Raw genomic sequence first — 9511 nt, 5'->3', positions numbered from 1 at the left:
TAAATGGTAATAATAATCTTATTTTTAATTAAGTATATTTTTGTAGTTTTTCATTATTATTGAATGCTACGGTTCCAAATAGTAAAATAGTAAAAGACAAATGTAAAATTTATATAATAACATACTTTTAGATAGTTAGAAACTAAAATAGGATAAATATTATCACAAACTTAGCAAGTAAATTTTAAATTAATTACATAACATATTTAATGACTTTTTATTATTACTCGGATTCTCACCTATTAATATTAACAATTAACATAATGGGTTTTTTTCATTAAAAATAGCCTTTCACTTTTTTGTCGAGTCTAACTAAATGATGACACTATATGGTGGTTGGTTAATGGAGTATTGGTGATTGGCATTGATGTTTGCGTGAGGTAGCTTGGTGTTAGCTCACTTACTTGGGTGCGTCATTGCTGTGTTGTGCCATGTGTATCAAAATTAGGTGCTACACAATGTATGTTCGAGCGAGCAATGACTAAAAGTGAGAAAACAATAAGTTGAAGAAATGAATTGATTGTAGATTTGCAAGAAATCTCTTTAAATTGGCGAACAAATTAGCTGAAAATTCAAAAACTAACATGATATATGTTTGTTTAAAGCAATCGTGTTGCTTTAGCAAGCACAGAATCTACTCGGGCAAGCACCTATATGCTAGAATGAGCTTGGAAGCATTATGGGCTTCTCGATGTGGTGCACTAGCACTCTATATGCTCTAACTATTACATGACTCCTATATATGCAAAAATGAAGTTGGACTAACTTTTATTATTTAAGGTATCTCTTGATTCATTTATAACGCAACAGAGCGCAAAACACTTGTGATTTGGAAAGCATTGTATGTGAGGATTGAGAGCCACAAGAGAGGGGTGGATCGAGTGTAATCAAAAATTGTGGCCGAGATATATGATAAGTTTTTACTTGTATTCTGATATACTTAAGCATCATGTTAAATTGAGCTGCACTTATAGTGAATGTCAGCATATTAATAGAGAGATACGAGATACACACACTTCATAAGCTAAGGAGATATATAATATTCCAAAACCATATGACAATGGGAAGAAGGACTCAATAATTTATAAAATGTGCACACCATTTTCAATTTATCGATGTGGAATAACTCATCCCAATATCATAAAGTCAATAAACTTTTCCTTATTTTGTTGGGTTTTAAATCTATGAACGAATTGTTATAAGATTTTTCTAACTCCCAATTTGGGGTGTGAATCTTGTTTTCTTCTCTTTGTTCTTCAATTCCATGTCGTGATCACGTAACTTGCCAATTGATCATGCTTTGAATGTATATATGTGCAAGCTTATTTGTGGGCAATCTAAAATCTAAAATATTGACAGCTCAACCCTAACATTAATGTAAAATTTTAAAGTTTTATATATGAATATAGAAATTAAGCCAATAACCTAAAAAAGTTATGAGCCTACGTAGATGGTAGACTTGGGATACTAATTTTGGTAACGGTATAGTGAGAATTTTGGTGTAATAAAACAAGACTATAATTTAAAGAAAACTATTTACATAGTTTGTTTTAAAGATGAATTAATTAAAATAATGGAATGTAAAATCTTAAATAAACTTTAAATGATACTCCTGATCTTTTTGGGCTCCATCCTTATCATTTCATACAATTTGCAAAATGAGTGAAACTCAGTAAAAATAAAAATTGAGTTGGAGGATGAGATAAAAAACAAGTTAATGAGATGAGTGAGCGGTTTAGATGAAGAAATAATATAAATTAATGGATGAAAAAAAAAAAAAGTCAGAACATTGTAAAATATGCAAAATCAGTATAATAAGCTAAAATAAAAAATTGTACAAATTGAAAAGAATGGTATTAGGATAAACTATTACATAGAAGTACGTAAGCATCATTGAAAATGGTTTTCTTAAAAATAGATATTAATAGAGTATAATTTATTAAATTTATTTATATAGTTTGGCTTATGTTGTCAATCATATGATATTGGGAATAAAATTATGACATTATTGTTATGAAATTTAGAAAAAATTATTCTGAATAATTTCACTTATTACTCACCTACTGTGAATAATTTAACTATTAATTATTTTGAAATAATTCGACTTTTATATACTTTTTGCTAATAGCACTTTTGTTATATTTTAACCGACTATTGTCCTTACCACCATAAAAGTGTAGGGGTTGACCAACGAAGGCAATAGATAAAATTATGACATTATATATATATATATATATATATATATATATATATATATATATATATATATATATATATATATATATATTTTATTTTAAAATATACTTGATTATAAAAATTATGCTTATGTGAAGAAGTTTAATTTCGGCCTTGCATAATGGAGTAGGAAAGACCGCAAAATGCAATATAAAATGTCAGTAATTTTGACACAATTCACTGCTGTATAATTGTATATACGGATATTTCATGATATACCACTGAGTTTTTTTGAAATTCACCATATACCACATGAAATGTTTTAATTCACCATATACCATTGAGTTTACGTCCGTTAGCACAGAATACCATTAATGGCAACTGCCGTTAGTGTGCCGTCAACACTTGCCTCGTGGTTTACACGTGCCTATTAAAAATCAAAACAGAAATCTGAATACAACAGCTCTTCTGTCAGTGTTCTTCTGCTGAATGCCCGACCTTCACCTCGATTTTTCGTGCACTTCCAGTTATTTTGAGGAGGGTTCTTGGGCCATGACAGCAAGGCCCATGTAGAGAGATTCCAATTCTACCCCTCGATTTCCTCCCCTGACCTCCGGTCACTTCTGCACTGCTCCGTCAAGGTGGCCTGGTCATCGATATTGAACAAGTTCTGTTGCATGGCTGATACAAAAGCTAGTATAAAGGCTGCTGACTACATGACCTTGCACACGGATTTCCGAGCGTTGTGTGAGTTATTAATAGGGTTCTTGGCCCTTAATGGCTAGGTCCATGTGCCAAGATTTCATTTCTACTGTAGCTCAAGTTCTAGATGTACCGGTTTGGCCTCCACGTGTCTTGCAAGGTGGGCTGTTCGCTGGTTGTGCTTTTATGTTGTTCTGATGTCAGAATTTGTGATGTCAGAATGGCATCTACAAGACCTAGCTTCAATGTATCTGAGTATTCAGATGCCACATTTGTTCCTTTACCTTTCAAAGGATGAGATAGACGACGGGAAGCTATCCTGTATACCTTGGCACGAGATTTGAGCTTATACCTGGCAGCATATAACTTAGCCAAAGAGCTGTGAATCACATAAGCACAAAACCCAACAACTTTCTTGTGATTATCCGCGTATTTATACCAATCAGCCATGGTTTCAAGAAACTTGTTCATCTGAGAATTTGCGTGAGCTTGGCTGGAATAGAGCATCGGAGTACATGGCAACGGCTCTGGATCTTTATCACCCTTCAGCAGTTCAAGCTCTGGATCCTCGTATGCCTATCAAAAAATAACCACCATAACGAAGAGGAAGAAGATCATCCAATACCTGAGAGTGAATGGCGTTACGAGAAGCGAAGAGCCAGTAAAATTTGAAGCTTAAATTTAATTTTCTTGATAATAAATTCAAAAATTAAAGAGAAATTAGTACCTTCTCGATGAGGAGAGAGAGAGGGGAATGGAGCAATTCAATGGAGAGAACCCTAGAGGAAGGAAGTGTTGATTGCACACTAACGGCAGTTGCCATTAATGATATTCTGTGCTAACGGACGTAAACTCAATGGTATATAGTGAATTAAAACATTTCATGTGGTATATGGTGAATTGGTATATTATGATTTATGAAATATACGTTGTATATAATGCAAAGCTTGATGATGTACTCCTATAATTCCCTTTACTCACAGTCAAAAGCTTTAAATTACGCTCCCATGGCGTAAAACAACCAACAGACGAAAAAGGAATCTCCATTCTCCATCAAATTACCAATCAAACCTTCTTTTACTTGCCACTAAATCACAGATTTGGCCAGATCTCATTTCATCCTTTCTCCATTGATCTAAATCTACTTTCAACCATCAACAACCAGGAAGATTAAATTTCTAGGGTTTTTACCGAGTTTCGTCGATCGAAGAAACAATGTCGGGGGCGGCCTCAGCGCTGTTCATTCTCGACATAAAAGGTAGAGTTCTGATATGGCGTGATTATCGTGGTGATGTTTCTGCTGTTCAAGCTGAGCGATTTTTCACTAAACTCATTGAGAAAGAGGTTTTTTTTTTTTTTTTTTTTTATCTATCTTATTATCATCTTATTTGATTTTTAGCATCATTGTTTGATTGATCTGGTTGTATTGAGGTTTGATGTAGTTGAAATTATTTTCAATTTAGCTGCTTCACTGGCTCTTATGCAAATTTTAAGTTTACTTTGAATGAAGATGGTCTATATTGATATTGGAAACTGTAATTTATTTTTGTAAGATCTTGAATTGATGCTGCATTGGTGTGCTTGAATTTTGTTGATGGGTTTCTCTTATTGTCGTTTATCGTTGTCGTTTATCGTTTATCGTTGTAGCTATGTTACTCGGACCAATGTCCCGACTTTTGGTGGACTCTGTTACGCGTTCCAAGTTCCAAGTGTAGGACTTGACTATTTTACAAAACTTATTTTATGTTTGGACCATAGTGAAGTGCTGAAATTTTGTATCCATTCAGTGTTAGAAATTGGACACGGCCACTTGAGGTAAACTGATGAGTCCAATCACTAAAAGTGCGTAATAATCTATGTTATTTTGGAGTTGGGACAAGGGATTTTGGGGGAATTGTTTGCAAAATCTAGTAGCCTTTTTATGAGGACTTAATTGTGTTTATAACGTTATTGGACGAATTTGAGTGTGACTACATAAGAGATTTAGCTGAGGGTTATAAGTTAGCCCAATGCTTGAGCTATGGTGTATTTATATCTTGTTTTGGACTAGGAGTTAACTCTTGTTGGGTATTTGGGTTTTCTTTAATGTAATTTTATAGGGATTTTCATGAATGAGATCAGTATTTGTCAATTTTCTGTTCCTAAGAGTAGCTTTTTGTCAAATCTTTGACACTTGTGTTTGGTTACGTTAAGAAAAAGATAGGGAAAGAGAGGAAAAAGAAGAGTAGGGATGGGGTGGAGTACAAGTTTCCTTTCATTAGGATAACATAGAAAATGATGTGAAAAAAAAGGGAGGAGAATAAACTTTTAGATTGTGTTTTGCTTTCTCCCATTTTGTTTAAATTTGGGAAGTTAGGAAAAAATATCCTCCGCATGCAAAACATTAGACGTGAGTACCTGACGTAGGCCACGAATCATGACCTACCCGCCATCAACTCACCAAGCTGATAGTACCTGCTCGTCAGGTAAAGCCTTTAATTTGGGTTGAAGCCCAGATAGAGACGCACTCAAGAAGTCGAATTGAGATAATGGTGAAATCAAGAAGTCAGTTTAAGGAGCGAAGGTATAGCTGTACTTTGTAGTGGTCAATGATATCTTGTACTTTCTTTGCCTTTTGTAGTAGTGTCAATTATGTATTACTAATTTAATTTTTTGTATTGTCGAATACTATAGCACTGCAACCAATGTTGAAATTGAACTGCCAGTGGTATCTGATGCCACTAATCCAAATATTCGCACATGAATGGTTCTGCAGCTTATGCACCTGAGAAGGATGCTTTAGTTTGGAAGATAAAATCTTTCCCTGGTGGCAAGGTAGAAAGTTGACATTTTAAGCTGCCTTTTTGTTGCTTACTTCTAAATAAATGTACAGGATTTTGCAAATATATTTGTAATTTATTCTGCAATTTGTCCTTGAGCTCCTTTTAATGAATAATTTTCAGGAATACATGCTGAGGGATGAATTTAGTCTTCCTAGCATTACAAGTGAAGAAGCAGCTCCTGAAAAAAAGCTCCTTACGGGTTAAATTTGAAATCCCATACTTTACGGTTTCAGGAATTCAGGTATTAAATCTTATTATATACTGAAAAAGTGCATGCATAAGTTTTTACCCTTGTGTCATTCTCTGACCTTTTACTATTTTGAAAAGCACTGTTTCTTTGCTGTCATTGTAGACTTTTAGTTAATGCTGATATTCTTGTAAGTCTATAAATTTGGAAACATTGTTTGTAGTTTTCAGGATCTCTGTAGAGGGAAGCCAATGAATGTGTATTGAGGAAGAGGGTGTTCTTGAACAAGTGAGGAAAAAGTTGGTCTATCAATCTAGGGGAAGAGTATATGGTACTTAATGTTTTATTTAGGCAGCATGAAGTTGGTCTATCAATCTAGGAAAAAGTTGGTCTATCAAACATTGTTGGCACAGGTTTGCCTACTTGTAGATTTATGCACATGTGCACACACACACAAATACAGTTTTAGATTGGCTTGGCTGGGAGATCAAGGCTTTGTTCTGTATGAGTTATAAGGTCCAATAAGCTCATACAAATTAATACTAGGGCTAAAAATGTGATTATCTCTCACATGTTGACTTATTTCAGGAAAAGTAAGTTTAAGTTAGAGCTTCAGATATGAGCTAAAGCTGTTTGTGATTGGTACATTTGTTGTTGAACTTTTTCTGCTGTTGGATGATCGGCTGTATGATGGATCATTTATTTTGTTATTTTTGATCGCCACCCTAGTTTTGTTGTTTTTCTTTGAAAAGGTCCTTCGTATAATATGGTGTAGTCTTAGTGATTATGTCCATCTTGCCAAATAAATTTTCTCAATTTCCCGCTTATGAGATTTGTTGTCCTAGAAGATAAGCGGGCAATTATTTCTAAATGTTGAGATGCAAAAGTCGAGAAAATGCTCTAGAACTTAAGTGAACATTTGTTTCTTAATTAGAAGGATTATATGATTATATGATTGTCCCTACTTAAAGTAGAGTTATATCTTTCTTCCCTCTTAAGTAGAGTTATATCTTTCTTCCCTCCAAAGTAGAGTTATATGAATGCATTCTTGAAGTTTTTGGCCTATGTTTTATTATTAACAGCCAAGTTACTGGAGTCGCTTCTAATATCCCATGTGTGCCCTATTTGCTGTGTCATTTTTCTTTCGAGCGCAAGACAATTGTGGTGAATAAGAAACAAAATCAATATTTGACGTGCAGGTTCGTTATCTTAAGATCATTGAGAAGAGTGGATACCAGGCTCTGCCTTGGGTGAGGTACATAACAATGGCCGGGGAGTATGAGCTGAGGCTAATGTAACTCAATTGGTGATCCAACTACTGCAAGGTCTGTCCTTCCGAACCCATTGAAAAGTTGGGGAATTGGACAAGAGCGAGCACTGATGATGTTTTGGTTTCTTCTTTTGGCTGAGCAATCTCGTGAGCTGTGGCATGTCGACATTCTCAAGCCTATTTCCAATGCTCATCACATTTGTTGCATACACTCCAGAGTTTATGATTGTGAAGAAAAGCCTGTTCATCTCTTTTTAGTTCATGTGCATTGTGCTTTTTGGTAGTTTCAACTGTAAAATGAGTTTTGCAAGCCGTTTTCTAATTATTGGTCAAAGAGATCAAGACTGGTGATAATGATATGGAGTATGTTACTTGTAAAGAATTTCCCATTCAACCATGGGGATGAATCTACATTGGGTCATGTAATGTTACTAATTTACTTCTATGTACTTGTCTTGACTCTTGAGGTACCAGTTTTCTCAGCAATTTAATTTTATACTATTTTCAAGTGAATTAAAATTAGGAGTATATAACCTTATTTTTCTGACTACTAATAAGTACTCTCTCCTATTCATTTTTAGTGTTTAATTTACTTTATATACTTTATTCAATGCATTTATTCAATCTTTAATATATCTATTCAATGCATTGTATATTATTTTTCTCGAGTTGAGGGATTCTTTGACTGCACTTTCCTCTATGGGATTCTTTGCTCTGGATAGGACCACGCAGTAGATGTGGACAACGTCATCAGAATAAAATTGAAAATTGTTGAGTTGCATGGAATATAGTTTTCCACGTCTTCCGAAAACATTTTATAGTTCCTTCAAAATTAAGAAAAAAAATATTAAGCCTTATTCTTTTAGAAGTACATAGAAAAAATAAAGTCAAATTCAAAATTTAATTTTAAAAAAATTGTACTCCACTTGCTGAGACAAAATCCAAAAAATATAATTAGTTAACTAAAATTGGACTTTTTATTTTTGTGCCTCATTCAAGAATCGCCTTTATAACTTTTTAATATAAATTTATTTATCCTATTTGTTGAACAAATAGTGAACAACAGGGACAATTAATTAATTATTGATCCTATTTTAGCATAAAAGATTACATGATAGAAGTACAAGTTGGGTGAGATGAATAAATATTCTCACAACCTATTCCTCCAAAGAGTGTTCTATATAAGTCTAACCTAACACAGTCATTTTTTTAAAGATTTAATAGGTTAAAAACGAGGGTATATGTGCACCACATATTCTAGTGTACTTTCTTTATCTTAGTAGATTTACATTAAAGAGAAATAAAAAAAATTCTTAAAAAAAATATAATTAAATGGGATATTGTTTGAATTGTTTAATTGCCTTTTTTTATAATATTATTTTTAAAAATATTTAGATGTGTATAATTCAATATATAAATAAAAAAATAATTTATTATATTGTGTAAAAAATCATATATAGCAAGTATAATGAAATAGAAAAAATATAACGGGACAGTTATACCAAGTTGAGATGATTTACTGGTTGTTGAGATGAATGATCCATATTCATTTGATCAGAGATGACAATGAGATGTCAAATCGAGTCAACTTTATTAATTAGAAGGGTACGGGGAAGGTAAGGCCGTAAGGGTTTAACACTATGGTGGGTCCTGTTTTACACTATTGGTCTAAACACATACTTTCTCCGCTTTGATACTGCATTTGTATAGGTACGGGGATTAAGAAAAATATGTTATTGACCTATACTATAGCTGATTGTTTACTTTATTGAGTATAGTATTTTATTATTGTTAATTGAAAAAGAAAAAGAAAAAATAGGTTGTTAGGTTACTTTATAGAGTATAATATAGTATTTTATTATAAAGTATAGAGTATAGAGTAGGATAAAAATAGGGGTAGGTAGAATTTTAAATGATTGTTTTATTACTAAAAACGAAAATATAGCAAGTAATATGAAATTGCCAAAAATAGAAAATGTAGCGGGTATTATAAAACGGAGGAAGTAAATGTTATACCCCTCATCATTTTATATATTTATATTAGCAATATTTTATTAAGTTTTACATTTTAACTTTTGTTTAATCTTCTTTAATAAAATACTAATTAAGTAAGATTTTATAAAATTTATACTTCCTTTTATTCAACCTACTAGCCCATTTACTTTTTTACACTATAGAGAAAGCATTTTAACCGTTAATATAATTGTGCATAATTAAAAGTTATAAAAAGTTTATATTAATAAACTTCACATTGAAATGAATAAAACAAGATCTCATTTGACCATATTTTAACTTATAGATTGAGATTGAAATACTAAATAAGAATCATTAATAAATAGTAACTAAAAAGCAAAT

The sequence above is a fragment of the Amaranthus tricolor genome, chromosome 8, assembly GCF_026212465.1.
Source record: "Amaranthus tricolor cultivar Red isolate AtriRed21 chromosome 8, ASM2621246v1, whole genome shotgun sequence".
NCBI classification, from domain to species: Eukaryota; Viridiplantae; Streptophyta; class Magnoliopsida; order Caryophyllales; family Amaranthaceae; genus Amaranthus; species Amaranthus tricolor.
This window is presented reverse-complemented; position numbering follows the sequence as displayed.